We start from the raw sequence: 15,633 nt of genomic DNA on the forward strand, positions 1-15,633 counted from the left end.
ATCTAGACTAAATTTTCATACTGGCTGGAGAAGGTGGCTTCTAGCTGTAGAAATCCTTGCCAAGTGCACACAGTGACACACCATCTGCACTGATTTCCCTGAATGACCACATCGAATGAGTGTGCAAAGGTAACCAGGTACAGATGAGGAAAATTAAACTAACACCTGTTCTGGCCATATTCTACTTGCCCAGTGCAATTACAACATGCAGTTCTCTATCATCTATTGTTAAAACCTCTACTTCAGCTGGTAACTGCAAAAAGGTGAATTGGCCATGGCAGACATTCACATTGGTCAAAATAGACACAATATTTTTATCACTGACACTATTCTGGCTGAGTGAATCCAGCACTCAAAGTGAGTGTGAGTGTATTGAGACTGACCTACTTAAAGGCATCACATTAGAGGTGAATATTCTAAAAACATGATATCCTGAAAAAAACATGTGTTCTTATGTTGCTATCATTAAGGTGAACACCTTAAGTTTGGTGTGCAGCTGGTGCTGTCTCTGGAGACTAGGAGCTTGTTAAATTGCAATATTGTATTTACATTATTTACATTATTTCTTAATCTAGCTTCCTCTTTATTTCATATATGGCCTTTATTTTTTTTTTTTTTATCAGTATAAAATTTTTTTTTTTGGTGAATCCCCTATACAGTATTGGATTAATGTTAAAACATTCCTTTTCTCTTATTAAATACTTCCTAGTTTGTAAAGAGTCATGACTGCCAGTAGGATCCATAAAACCTGGATGTTCTACTATTGAGGAATCAAAGAAATTTACAGGAATGTAAAAGTAGAAATATATTATTAATGCACTCCCTTCTAAATTCTTCTGTTGTGAAAGAGGACAGAGAAAAGTTTTTTACTTTTGCCTAGGTAAAAGCATGGCCGCATTTGCTGAAAAAATGGGAAGGGACTTTTCTATACAGAGTTTGCTGACATATGAAAATATTTTTTCTATTAGTTTTAAATGTGCCCCAAAAGTACCTGACTTTAAAAATGCTCTCTGTCCATTCAGTAGTGCTGTGTGGTGAAGTAGCTGTTTGTGTGGCTGTCCAGTGAGAGGAACGAAAATAACTGCAAGGAAAAATGTTTTAAACAACAAAAAAGCGAGTTGTCATGTCTTGGGGAAAAAAAAAAATCTTGTTAAAATTTTGAAATGTCATTATCTGTTCAGTCTTTAAAGAGTTGAATAAAATAATTAAAAGTTAATAGGAATGGCACGAGCATTCTAGAAAGAAAGAAGGATGCCAATCTATTCAAAAGGATGATAATGCACTTTTTATACATCTGATATCACTGACATTTTATCTGCATTTCACAGGGCTGAAGTGATACTACAAACCAGCAGATAGGCTGGGCTCATCCTGTGTTTGGCAACCAAGTTGCTGTTCTCGTCAAATTTTAGGACAATTAAATATTCTTTCTGTGGTGTTTGAAACCATGCCATGCAAGACTAAGACAGCCTTATGAGAAAATAATTAGAACTGTAATGAGAAGATGGATTAATGTAAAAAAGTGGTATTTGGGCTGGGAGGAGTAAGGCTGTATGTTCATTCAGGGAGATGGAAATAATTCAGTGAAACTCTTTAGCAGGTATTCAACTCTGTAAGTGACTATGGAAGACAAAATATGCCATTAAAGAGCATCATTAAGACATATTGGGAAACATCCTAATTTAGGAGGCGTGAAGAAAAGATATATTAAATATTTTTTTTTTTAGAAAAAGATAACTAAGTGTATTGGATGATTCAGTGGTTGCATGTTTCAATGGTATAAATTCAAGTTATGCTTCAGGTCATACAATACCAAGAATACACCCATTATTGCAATACAGTATTTTTATTCTGGCACTAAAAACTGTACAGAGAGAAAGCCACAGCTGTAGCAATGCTTTCTGTTGGGATCTGTACCAACTGAGCCAGAGATGTTGGTTTGTGCTCCAGTCTATTCATGACATATGGTCTGGAAACTGCCAAGTTTGTGTCTGCATCTCCAAGAGAACTCCACAGCCTTCAGTTTTTAGACATGCCATTTAAGACCAGTGGAGCAGATGCAGCACAGACGTGAATTGTATCTACAAAATAAAGATGAAAAGATAACAATCCATTGAATTTTGCTGGATTAATTATCACATCTCTCCCTTATCAACCCGTACTTAATAATACTCCTGCATTGTGCATTCTACTGTATTACCTTTATGCAACTTTTTTTTTTTCTCTGTTTAATCAATGTTTGCATAATTTATATGGAAAATTATCTACTTCATTTTTTCTACTGCTCTTCGAAATGCATATTAGCTGCTCATCTAGAGCCACAAGTCTTTTGTCTCCATGCTTCCTGTAAATACCTTATATATCTCTGCCTGCCTTTGAGTGTAGTGTGTTAGGCTCACAAGCACTAAAAAAATGTAATGTGACATTTGAAACTGAAATGCACATTTGTATTTAATGTAAATTCGTCTTCATGTTGGATTATTATTTCAGCTTTTTTTTTCTGCAAGAGGTTGTTTTTCCTTACTTTCTTCCTTACTGCAATAATTGTTTCTGACAGGTATTTCTGCTATTGTTTGACCCTTTTCTATTCATTAAGAGCTTTAGGGATGGATATCTGAAATGCGCAAAAAAAAAGCACATTTCATCTCTGCTTCATTTGAGCCCTCAGACAGAATTGTAACTCTCACAGACATCCAGACCTGTACAAGTCACAGCTTTAGAGAGCTCCGGAACCTATCTCTCTAGTCACTGAGATCTCCAGAGCCATGCAAATTCAAAAAAGGTACTTTAATACCAAAGTTATGTCACATTCTTGCAGTTACTTTTTGAAAATAGCAGGATAATTTTTTGTATGATTTTCAATTAGAGCACTGCTGAAGACTGATAACATTGCTAAAATATACAGTCAAATAACTTGTCAAACGTCTTTTCCATACATTTACCACAAAACTTTTCTTATGTATTCTGAGATCTTTAAAATGTGCTTACTTACTTGAGGTGTTCCATCAGGAGTATTTGGGTTATTGTGCAGAGACTGTTGGACATTAGAAACTGCATGTATGGAACTTTGTGGGAATCTCCTTCAAACCTGTATCACATTTGGCAGTTTCCTATGCTTATATCAAGTGATACCTTAACAGGTAACACATCCCTTCACTTCTGAGGTGTTCAAAGTAACTCATTACCTAAATGGCACTCCTGATGTTCCCTTTGCAATATTTAGATATCAATGAAGATCTGAAGCAAGATGTAACCTTTCAAGTATTCTTGCTTTTGGAATCATCTGTGGGAGTAACAAAATGTTATATTTTTACTCTGTGGGGTGGTAATGATAATAATAAGGTACATGTAATAATAGGTGTACACATGTTGCTCTAAATAGTTGGTATTATTGTCAGACATTTACTTAAGATTTTTATGAACTTGAACTAAGTATCCATTAAAAACATGCTTAATGAGACAAGAAATATTTTTAGTTTAGAATCTTGTTTGCATACACTAGTTATGCAAACACTAGTAGCCCCAAAGGTAAGGTCTTTTCTCCTAGTGTTGCAAGAGGAGGGTGGGTTTAGAATGATTATACATGTACACCCTTTCCTCACTGTAGAAAAAGGGAAAAAATGGTCTCAGCTCTTCTCTTATTCTCTTAATTGTTCTTGCATCATCTGTAGTATGGTGCTGGGAGGGAGGAATGAGTTAGTTTACAATCCCTCATTAGGTGTTTCTCCCCTTCAACTGGGCCAACATAGATTAGAGCTTGTTTGGGATATGTGAGATCAAGATTCTCCTTGCACTGACAAAGAGGTTTGCCTACCTGTCATTCCAAACTTCACTGAGATTTCCAAAATCTGAAGTACCTTAAGCATTCTGCTAGTCTAATTTCCATATTAAAGCAATTGCTCTTGTAACCACTGTGGTAGAGTAGGATAATTATTATTGCTAAGATATGGCAAAAAAAAAAAAAGCCAGATTAATAAGTTATCCATTTCTCAGCGTTCTCTCAATTTCTATTCCTTACCTGAAATACAGCCTTAATAAACACAAATTTTGGTCCCTAATACCACTTTAATATATGCAAATAAGAAATGTAGGCAATTCATTTTACCGTGTCTAGATGAATTAGTAGTCCACTTTTTGCAGTTATATACAAAGAGGAGTATTTCACATTGAAATTCAGACTAAACATGTAATAGGTTAAAATCTTCTTTTGGGACATTTTGTCATTTATCAAGTTATTCTCATTGTAGCAAAGGTTTTCAACTTATAGATACTTCACTTCCTCTTAATTTTCTAATGCAAAAATGGATGAACACAGAGTCCATAATTTCTGTGCTAAATTGCTTGCATTGCTGACGTTTTTCCAGATTTTTTTGCACCTTAAATGGAATTTTCTTTTGACAATCACTTGGTTTTCTGTTGTATTCCCTGTTACCTTTACATTAGGTACCTGTCATTCAGAGAATATTTGGAAAATTTACGCAGCAAAATCTTATATATTCTGAGCGTACTAATTTTAAAGTATAATATTTCTTAAGCTTTGATAGCCAGTTAAGCACTCTTCCCAAATGCAGAAATATAAACAGTTTATCAGGAGGTGAAAGTACAACTCATGTGCTGGTTTGTTGTACAAATCCATTGTCAGATCTTTTAAATGGAGGTAAATGGAAGAAAACTTCCTCTTTTTTTATATACAGGTTAGTTTCCCTTGTGCTTAACTGTGGGGTGAAAGGATTTCTTTCAGCTTCAGGACTCACTGCAGAGGGAATGGAGCTGTGCCTGGAAGGCCATATGGCTTTTTTTCCTCCTGGCAAAGGACGTGAGATGAGCCAAGAGGCAGTCAGAAAGTGAGCCATGTTGCTCATAACAGTTGAAATGTCCAGCTGGAATCTGAGCCTCATCCCTCCTCATAATTTACAGTGCAACGTGACGTTGCCTTTATTTGTGTCTGTCTAGTCCATGGAAAAGTCTTTTTGCAAACTATCTGTGCTGTAATAGTTTTGTGATAGGAGTTCACCTAATATATACTCTTAATGACTTTGGCTAAACTCTCATGAGAATCCACTACCATTAATTAATTACCCTGAAGTGCAGTATTAGGAAAATGTGAAGCTCTGGTCCAAACTTTGACCTATTTGCCAGCACTTTGGTGAGTCTGCCAAACTAATCCTGAAAAAATTAACATCATAATTTATTTGAAACTCATCCATATTTCTCTTGTAATTCTCTGTTTAAGTAATTTACAAATAATAGAAAGCATCAGGATTTGTTTGTTTTGGTTCAGCATCAAGAGGCAGACAACTCCTTTCTAATTTTTGTTTCTGTTTCACTTGTAAATTAGTTGCATCATTTTCTGTGTTAATCTTCATACGCACATTTGAAATTCAGCTATGGCAAATATGCCCTTGTAATCCCTTGCATTAACTGGATTGAAAAATAACACTTTTTTACTTATAAATTACACAACTAACTCATAAAACTATTAAATATACTACGTGAACCATTTTCAATCCTGTTTGTGCTTGGTTAACAAGATCATTTTGAAATAGAGAGATGCTTTACACAGTACTTCTGATTGCATTTGATAAATTAGGTATATTTTCAGATTTTAAGCAACATCTTTCATATTATTTTGATGATCTTATTTGTATGTTATGTGCAGACATAACACTACATTGCTGTTTAATATTTGAAATACTCTCTGCTGTAAAATGCATCTTAAGTCTTCCTCATTGTCACATGAGTTGCTACATGAAAACTGTGCTGTAAAAATATAGTAAGGTATCTCTCTGTCAGTTGTAAGTGGTAACTATTTCTTGTAGATATGTGCATTTTTTAGCATGATACCTCCTTCCTGAAATACAAGAGCATATCACATCTGTTGAGATGTCAGGAATTAAAAATTCTCTATGAAAAAACACAACTGCAATTCAACTGGTTGAATTCTGTGGAATTTCAGCATGGTTATTTCAGGGAAGAGAGAGTGCTTATACACTGTTAGTATTAAACAGATTATCCAAAATGTATGTGCAGTGGATATGACTCTGATTTCGGTTTTATCATCCTCAGTTGAGTGTTGTACATAATCTTCTTTGAATCTTAAAACTAATAACTTCAGTACTTCCAGAGCTGAGGTCTTAAGACCTCTTCCCCTTATTTCTGCATTTAGTATATTTCTTTCTTCTTTCTACATTCTTCAGACTCCAGAAGTTTTTGTTATTTGAGTCTTGATCCAACTTTTCCTCTTCTCTTTTTCTTTCCCTCAGTCTGAGCTCAGGAAGACTACATTTACCTTGGATACAAGGTACAGCTCATGTTAGTTCATATCTGAAGTTGTACTGATCTAACATGGAAAGCATCTTTTCTGTCTGTAACAGACAAAAAGAAAAACAAACTTTGTACTATTAGAAATACTCTGATATATTTCTTTTTGTACCATAGAAAAAATACATACACCTTATTTTCTTTCCTTGTTTGTCCATGATATAAATTTGGATGGAACTTTAAAGTCTGGTATCTTATTTTTGATGTGGTGCTGGCAGGAACATCTGGCATGCTAAGGATGGGTGAGGTGCTTCAAAAAGAAGCCACCACAAGCCTCTTTTTCTCCTGAAAGCATGGTGGTCTATACCCACTGTCACTTTAGAGGTGATATAAAAACGATGAAAGGGAACACTAAATCAGGCAGGGATTATGGAGGGGGAGCAGGAATACAGCAGTGACTGTGCACAAAGGTGTCCAGTCAGCTTGGTATGGGCCTCAGCTCGCTGCCTTAGTATTCCATTTCAATGCTAACTTTGACCCCAGAGCATCTGTAGTGAGTCTAGACATACACTGAAATAGATTTTAATTATCAATAGCTATTTGGCAGTGGCACTGCAGTCTTCTGCTTACTTTGGTGCTTTATAGGCTTTTTATTTTACCTTATTGTGTTTTAAATACCAGCCTAGACCTTTCCACTGTTTCTAGAAAAGAAAAAGGTATTAGGTTGTAATTCTCAAATATTTTATCCTCTTCTGATCCCACCCAACCTGACCCCATAACATATCAGAGGAGCTGGAACTATGAGCAGTTGATTGATTTAACTCCAGAAGTCTGAGTAGGAAGAGGTAATTAGCCTTTTCATGGTGGTGCAGAAGTGTTAGTGTTTAAACATTAATCCATTGCCATCTGTCCTGCTGCTGTTACCCACATGCTGTTGGCCAGTACAGACAGCATAACTACTGCCCAAATGCTCAGAGCAGGAAGGGAGAAGTGATTTGATTTCGTGGGAGACACATCCCAAGAGTCAAAAAAAAAATGGGGTTATTTAGAGGTATATAAGTAGGTTTTAGAGGTGTAGGCGTGGGTTTGACAGATGCAGCATACATCTTCCAAAGATGGTTCTAATTCTTTGTGTTTAGCTTTATCTGAAGCTAATACTTCATTTCACTTCAAAAGCAGCTGCTGTGCATGCGTTGTGACATTCACAAGCCTGCTGCTGTGTGCTAAGCATTATTAAATTACCTATAACATCTGGACCTTTAACAACTCTCTGACAGGATGTTAAGGTTTTATTTTTACCCCTTTTTCCCCTGATGTTCAGACAGCTCACTAATATTGTCAGGAGTATATTATTCTAAGGGGTGAAGGACAAGATAGGGGCAAAAAATGAGAAGCCTATTTTAAGTTAATTAAATACAAAAACATAATTTAAAAGAAATAGAAGTGCAGTGAGTGTTTTTTGGTGTTCTCCTTTATTTCATAGTTGCAGAGAACAGCGAGGTGGAAGAAAGTGGAAATTCAACAGTATGCTGATCTTCTTAAAGGTGTTGAAATAACAGCAAGGAGATTTGTCAAACATAGGGCTGAGAAGTAATTTGATTGTACACCTAGATTCTTTCTTCAGCTAAGTTATCTTTAAAAAGTCTGAGTTTTATCAGTTTTATTATTGAAGCATCTATGGGAAATCAGCCTGTTTCTGTTTGTGAAAGAGATTCTTGCAAGTGAACAGTCAGGCTTGGAAACTTTTGTGTTTGCCCATGAAAATTATTTGTCCCTTTGAGATTGTGAACCTCTTCAACAGCAAGTTCTGGTTCATATCAATTAGATGACTAGTATTAAAAGATAAATAAGAAAAATATTTTAGTTTTATGGAATTTCTCCTCACATATCTTTAGATGATCAGAAATTTAATCTCAGTGTTATGTTGCAATTAATATTGTCTTTCAAGAAGATCAATATTGAAGTTTAATTTCTATTTATTTCACTTCACCAAGTCCTATAAAAATATGATTCCAAACCCATCTGCAATGTAACACTGTACCTTTAAAAATATATTGGAAAATAGCAATTAATAACCACGTGTAGAACACTGCTGCTTTTTTGTGTTTATTTATAAATGAAATTATTTACCTTTTTTTTTTTTGCCTCTGTTTAGAACAGGATTAATTTTCAAGGTCCATATTATGCCAATACTACACATGTTTAGTTGTGATATTTGTAGATGGGCAGAGCTGTCTTGATGTAATTTGTCTCAAGCCTGTACAGCATTGTTAAAAGTATATTTATTATTGATTTAAAAAAATTCTTTGTTACATAAATATATCTCTGAAAATAACTTCTTTTTCCTTAGGCTATTCTTAGAGTGATAAATATTGTAGTTGTAACTGAATTATGAACAGATGGCATTGAATTAATGATTAGCAGAATATTTTTAAATTTGACTAGATCTCTTCCTGTGAAGAAAAACATTCCATAAATCTGAAATTAATTAGTCACTGGGAATAGTTATCATTCACTGAATCACTAACATGAGTTAGAAATCAAAATAATTCAAAGTGAGCATTTTTTTTTCCAGATCAAAATCAAGGACTACCTTGCCATCAAAATAAGTTATTACAACATTAATGTTCCAAAGCTTCACGATTTTTGCTTTTGTGTTATTCTGCACTGATATTTTGGTTGCAGGAGTTTTGTTGCTCTTTTATCATACATATTGCCAAGGTATCTGGAGTTGCGATGACCTCAATTTTTTCACACACATTTAAAGATTTCTACCCATTTAATTTCTGATGCAGAATGTGCTAATTTAGCACATTCATTTTTCTCTAGTTGAGTGATTCTTGCTGGCTTGCCATACTTCTGATGCAAAAGCTTTCAGCTAGTCCAGACAAAAATTCCACCTCTGCTGCAGGTCTTGTCTCTGCATTCGAACATCCATCTGCATCTAGGTTATATTCCTTTCCAGATACACAATTGTTACATTCTTTTAAGGACACTTCAGATTTCCCAAGGGTATGAAATGCTCCACAAGTGGGGTATTTCAAAAGGTAGACAATCTGGCAGTGGTTCAAATCACAAAGGCACAGAATTTCAGTGTCAGCAGGGTAACCAGCTGAGGTAGGTGTCTTCATCGCTGAATTGAATTGCATCTTACGTGTTACAAGTCAACAACGAGCTCCACTGAGAACATTAATCAAAAGAGACACTTCCAAAAGCTAAGAGACCAAATATGCTTTTATTCCTGCTTCTGCAGCTTTCTGGCACTTGTCCCACTGTCAAGGGCAAGGAGACAAGCAATTTCCTAAATGGATAATGTAGAAATCCTGAGAGCTAGGTTAAGCCCTCATCGTCTTGTGCCATCATCGTAGTGGATGCTGGCTGCTCAGAAATCTGCAAATGCATTTCACTCATCTGCCAAGTAGCAGAAGGGTTTAAAATTATCGTTTTCTAGTCATGAGGCTGTATTTTTTTTCTTTTGTTTTCCTACCCAGTAGTACCTAGTGGTAGGCTTTTTGTGGATGACTCCTGCGTATCTTTTAGTATTTTGTACATTGTGTACATTGTTTCATTAAATCTTTCTCAGATAAAGTGTAATTATATGAAATGTTAAGATCTTTTGCATAGATAGCTTCAGGATATTAGAACTCTCTAGCTAAAGGAAATAATCAGAGAAATAGGCAGTTTGTCAAAATTAGATTTTTTTAGTCTTCCTTTTATGGTAGCTATCAGTATTGACTTAATATTGCAAAAATGTAAGATTGGGGTTTTTTAGCATTTCTTTTTCATGAGAGCTCTGGTAGCTCGTGTCCTTTGTTTGGATCTTCTCTCTGAAAGTGTCATTAATTCAATTCTTTATCTCAAAAAAGTTTGATTTGCTTTCAGAAACATTATAATGGTCTCATTCCCTACATTGTGAGTAATAATATAACATATTTTGAGTCACAACAGATTTTGTTTAAAGTCTATGGGAAACTGCCAAAAACATCTGGAAAAACAATTTGTATCTTTTTAATAAACTCGGGAGGAAAAAAAAGGAAGATGCAAAGCTAGCATCTTAATAATAAAAGTGCATAGAGAATATATTGACCAGGTGAGGGTTGGTCAAAGGTTGAATTCCTTTACCTTGGAGGTCTTTCCATCCTGAATGTTTCTGTGATTCTGTAAATATGAGCAAGAATATTTGCTAACTTTTAATTTTTATTAATAAAACACAAAAAAAGGTGCAAAATGCCTGCAGGGTAGAAAAAATATCTCAGAAAACCTTTCTAATGTTTTCAGAGAATATTATCAGTAAGAACAAAAAAATGAAATGCTTTTCGTTTTAAATCTTCACAAAGATCCATACAGTTATTTAAAAAGGTCACAGGAAAAATGAGTAAGAGGAAAGGTAAGGAACCATTGGGTTACATGAATTTATTTCACTTCATCCAATTTCATTTTCAGTCCAGTTACTTCAGAGTGATAAAGCAGGATGCATAAAGACCCTTGCACTACTAGCATTTTAGACAGCATGCAGATGAGAGATATGGGCTCAAAAAATGCAAAGAAGTCAAAAATCTGATTTGTTTTTTTAGAAAAGAATAAAGCAGAGATATGGAGATTTATACATCAGTGAATTTTCAGTACAATTTCTGGTAAATTGGTAGAACATTCAATGGAGAAGTCTGGCTAGAAGTCTGACCTAAAGGAAATACATAATGATACATAGTAACAGGTTTAGCAAGGAATGATTAGCTTTATGAGCTGCAAGATGTTATATTTCCAAAGGAGAAATTCAGCAGTCCTGTTTTGTCTTTGAGTTTCATCTATCTAATGAAGATATTTCATAACTCCCCTTACTATTTCTGTGTGCTCTTGCTATGTGATTTGAATGTGGTATTCATCAAGTCCAGCAGGTAGTCAGATATCTCACTATGAATTGTTCTGTCTATTTTTAACTCTCATTTCTCTTCAGTGGAATGTGCAGCTACTCAAAAACAGCTCAGTATTTTCATAAAATGTAATGACCAAATAGCATCATTATTGCCTTACAGCCTAGTTCAGCTAACAGAGACAATGAAAATATTCCCACTAATTTTTTATCAAAGAGTAATGCCCAGGCTGCTTCAGTAAGCCTCAGCTTCCAAAGGTCTAAGTTCAGCTTTGTAAATTATTTATGCTGTAAAAACTAATCACATCACAGAAAGCTAAAAATTACAGGGTTACAGATAATACTAAAAACTTGGAAAATTCTCTCTTACGATTTAGTAATATTTAGGTTGCATTCATCATGAGTAACTAAAACTGGTAACTTTTCTAGTCCCATTCACATTTTGTAGTGCACAAAATATGTTAGAGCTATAAATAATACAGTTGCATGAGCTGGACTTTTGAGCTTGTCAGTGAAAGCTAAGTTGATAAATGCAGCTGTAAAAAGAAGTTAACATATTGTGGCTCTTTATTGATGTCACAAAGAAAGATTCTGAGACAATAAGGGAAAACATGTAAGAAAGATAATGTAATAGATCTGGTAATAAAAAATAGTACATCTTTATTTATAAGTTAACCTATTACTTATTTTATATTTTAAATACTTTATTAATCTAATTTTAAATATATCCCTTTACTTAGACCATGTATATTTATTTATTATTAATATGTGTTTATTATATTTTATATGTTTGTAACACATGTATAGTATTATAAGAAAAATCAGTCTGATACAAAAGTCATTTTACTTGACACAAGCCTCAGTTCAAGAATCTAGATCATATTTTGAGTAAATTAACTTAATGGGATTATAAGTAGAGCACAACATACAGTGCGAGGTCCTACAGATAAATTTTGGTGCCTGACATATCTTTTTGTGCCTTGCTTGACTTTCTTATCTCAGGACCCATATAAGCAATTGAGACATTATAGCTAAAATTACACACAATGCGCATCCTTTTAACTGTTACAGAAGCAAAAGAAAAATGTTGACTTAAAGCTGGAACAACCTTCAAGAACAAAGAATCACATTTTACTCTCATTCACCCATGTGTATTGCTCAGAGCTGATGAAATTACGAACAGCTGTATCTGTTCATAACCAAAGGTCTGTTCAGCCACATCCTTTCTGCCTCTCATGGAAATTGCCATATGTTAGGGACAGTAGGCAGCAAAGCACAGAATTGCTCTTGAGTTGTTGTGGCCTCATGTAGAAGTAGCATGGGGAGTGTTGTCTGCTGCAACTTGGATGCTACTTCCACCATAGCTGAGTTCCACTGTCAAGATGCACCAGGAGGACAGAGTGCAGGAAGGATGTATTCCTTCTGTTTGCAGTGGTGACAGACAGTATTTCAGTGTTTTTCAGTGAAACTGATGTAACACACCAATGGTGTACTTGACAGTGCAGGTTTAATGTTGGACTTGATGATCTTAGAGGTCTTTTACAACCATAATGGTCCTGTGATTGATTCTACAAAGTTCCTAGGAGTAAAATCTGCCTGGAAGGGCAGAACTTTTTCTGTCAGATTTCATTTGACAAAGTCCTAAATCTGTAGTATCACTAATCTTTCATGGATATTACTGGGTCCATAGGTCATGTGAAGGAAGTGTTCTGCCTGATTCAGATGGTTCTATTGAGTTTCCTTTCATAATAATGTTTGGCTTAGTCCTATGCTAATGATTTATGTTGACAGCTGTTATTGTTCACTTTTAAAAAATATAACAAATGTGTGCTTTGTTTCTTTTCACCTAGCTTTTGCTCCAGCTTCCCTTTTCTGAGTAGATAATCATTCAGAATAGGAAAACTTGACAATCAACCTCTCCTAGAAGGAGTAGCTTTCTGACCTGTCTACAGCATGGCCACCAACTATTGACAGAGCAAGCTAAAGGGTCTTCTACCTTTGACTGTCACACTTTCTAGATACAGTGAAGATGGTCCCTTCCCTTCCTCAGCAAAAGAAACACAGAATATGTTCTGATTGTTGTGAATCTTTGTGTAGGTGTTTTGCTCTCAGCTGAAAGTTCTCTTTTTCCTTTTCAAATTCCCCAATGCTTCTGTTAAGCTGTTTTGAATCCTTCATTTGCACAATTGCTCTTGCCTTCACTGAATTTTTTTTTGAAGATCTCTGCTGCCTGAAATATCATAATATCTAACATTCCTATGAATATTAAAAAAAACCCTACGTGTTTATTTCTTGAAAATTGATCTTAGACAGATGAGTGTTGACTCTTTATTAAAAATGCTTTATCTCTTTTATCTCCAATCTCAGAAGCATCAACACATTCTAATAAAAGTAATTTTCTTTCTCATCCAGACTCTGCATAAAACATTTAATAAATGTTTAAATAACCCATTTTTCATTGAAGAACCATAAGAAAATGTATTGAACTTTATTACGTTTTCTATTTACAAGGATCAGTTTTTGATAATTCCATTTGCATTCTAATCCTTATATGTAAATTAAGGTTGTTGATTTTTTATCTTTTTCTGCTTTTGAATTTCTTGTGTGCCAGGTGGACATGGAAGGTGATTGACAAATCAGACACTAGTGTTTGTAATCATATCTAAACCTTTTAAGACTGGGGAGTTCTTGCTACTGTTTATTATCACAGCAAATAGTGGTTCTAATGAATATTTCTGAATAATAATGAAATACTGTAAATATATTTGACTTTAAAATACAAAATGTTAGAACATGGATTCTTCATATTAATATATTACTTAACTAGTAAGTCAAATTTGCCACAAATTCAAAATAGGTAGTTTTTATTTTGAAATTCAATCTCTATTACTGTTAATCTGGGTTACAGAACCGTAATTTTCTGTATTTTTACTGCGTGTACTGCCCAATATTTTCATTTAATGTATCTTCACTAGAGTTAAAATGAACAATTTTAGGCTTTGTATCATTTTAAATGTAGCTGGTTTAATGATAGTTTCAATTATACAACTGCTGTGCAACAAGCACATGTTGTAGACCATCTTTACATACCGTCTATATATGAATATGATACATATATTTTTCATCTATATACTTTAGATGAAAGGTATTTCACAGGAACATAATAATTTAATTGAGAATTATACAACAGAATTTGCAAGTAAATAGTTTTCCTGAACACAAGATGAGAAAAGAGTTTGTCACAGACATCTCTTGAACCAGATTAAAGCCAATAGGGAGCCAACTCCCTGGCCAGTATGAAGTAGAATAGTGATACAATAAGAAGTAGTTAAACAGCTATTTAGTACCTAAAAAGCTTTTCTGGTAGCTACATGTTTGATAGAAATTACCTTTCTTAACAGAATTTAGAAGATAGATTTTCATACATGATTCTCTGGACTGAAGAATGCATTATTCAAGCAGATTATGATTTGCTGAAAATAGTGATGGCTCTACAAGTTTGAGATTAGAATTTCAAAGCATTTCCTTTGTTCATGATAATATTCTTAGACTTGATGCATCGTTTTTATTAGTAGTACTATTAAAGATTCAGACATTTTATGTGATGTGTATGTTTGTAGAGTGTTTTTGGAACACAGTAATTTGCTTTACAGCTAAGAAGATAATGCCCTAATACATTACAAATGCAACTGCTTGCTCCTATTTCAGCTGGGAATTGAAAATGTAATGAAACAGAATTCCATTTTGATAGCACTGATTACTCTGCAGGCAGTTTAACTTCTTGAAACCAGTTTTATAACATTCACGACCTGGTTCTATGTCAAAGAGACAGATTTAACATGTATTATGGTTTTTAGTAATCTCTCAAGTGCCTTGAACACACTACCCACCATTTCAGCAATAAGTAATAGCAAGTAATACACTATTAAGTCATGAGTGAAACATGAAGTAAAAGCCCATTAAAATTTATTTAGTTTCTGTAATTATATTTTGGACTAGCTGAGTTCTAGGTGTACTTTTATACAACGTGATTCTGAAGCAGCACAAATAACATCTAAAATACATGCATACCTTAGTCAAAATTCCAGATCATTGTTATTTAAGTAATTTTTCATGAAAACCTATATTATCCTAAATACACTACAAGTTTTAAAAAGCCGTTATTGAAACATGAGCTGTCACTTACAGTGATATATAATGAGTAAGAATGTGGCAGGTCTTTTCTCTTTTTGATTTCTGACACATTTCCTGTTAATTTCTTTTCCTTACAGAGCTAACAGCTTTGATGGGTGCAAATTAGGAACATCACAGTACTTATAATGCCACTTAGTTTTAGGTGGCTAAGCTATTATCAGCTCTTAAATAAAGATGAAACTATTTAGTATTAAGTTACTTGTGATTTTTGTTTCGTTTCCTGAACCAAAGGTATGGTTGCAGGACAAGGGCATCCACAAACCTCTGCATCTGAAATGTAAAATCACCCCTTGTCTGTTTTTACAAAG

General features: G+C 34.3%; 1 protein-coding gene across 1 annotated transcript in view; it reads left to right on the forward strand.

The window, feature by feature from the left end:
- SGCZ (sarcoglycan zeta) overlaps positions 1-15,633 on the forward strand; it is a 177,311-nt gene that overhangs the window by 115,200 nt on the left and 46,478 nt on the right. The window lies entirely within an intron of this gene.

Source organism: Sylvia atricapilla, chromosome 4, assembly GCF_009819655.1.
Source record: "Sylvia atricapilla isolate bSylAtr1 chromosome 4, bSylAtr1.pri, whole genome shotgun sequence".
Lineage (NCBI taxonomy): Eukaryota > Metazoa > Chordata > Aves > Passeriformes > Sylviidae > Sylvia > Sylvia atricapilla.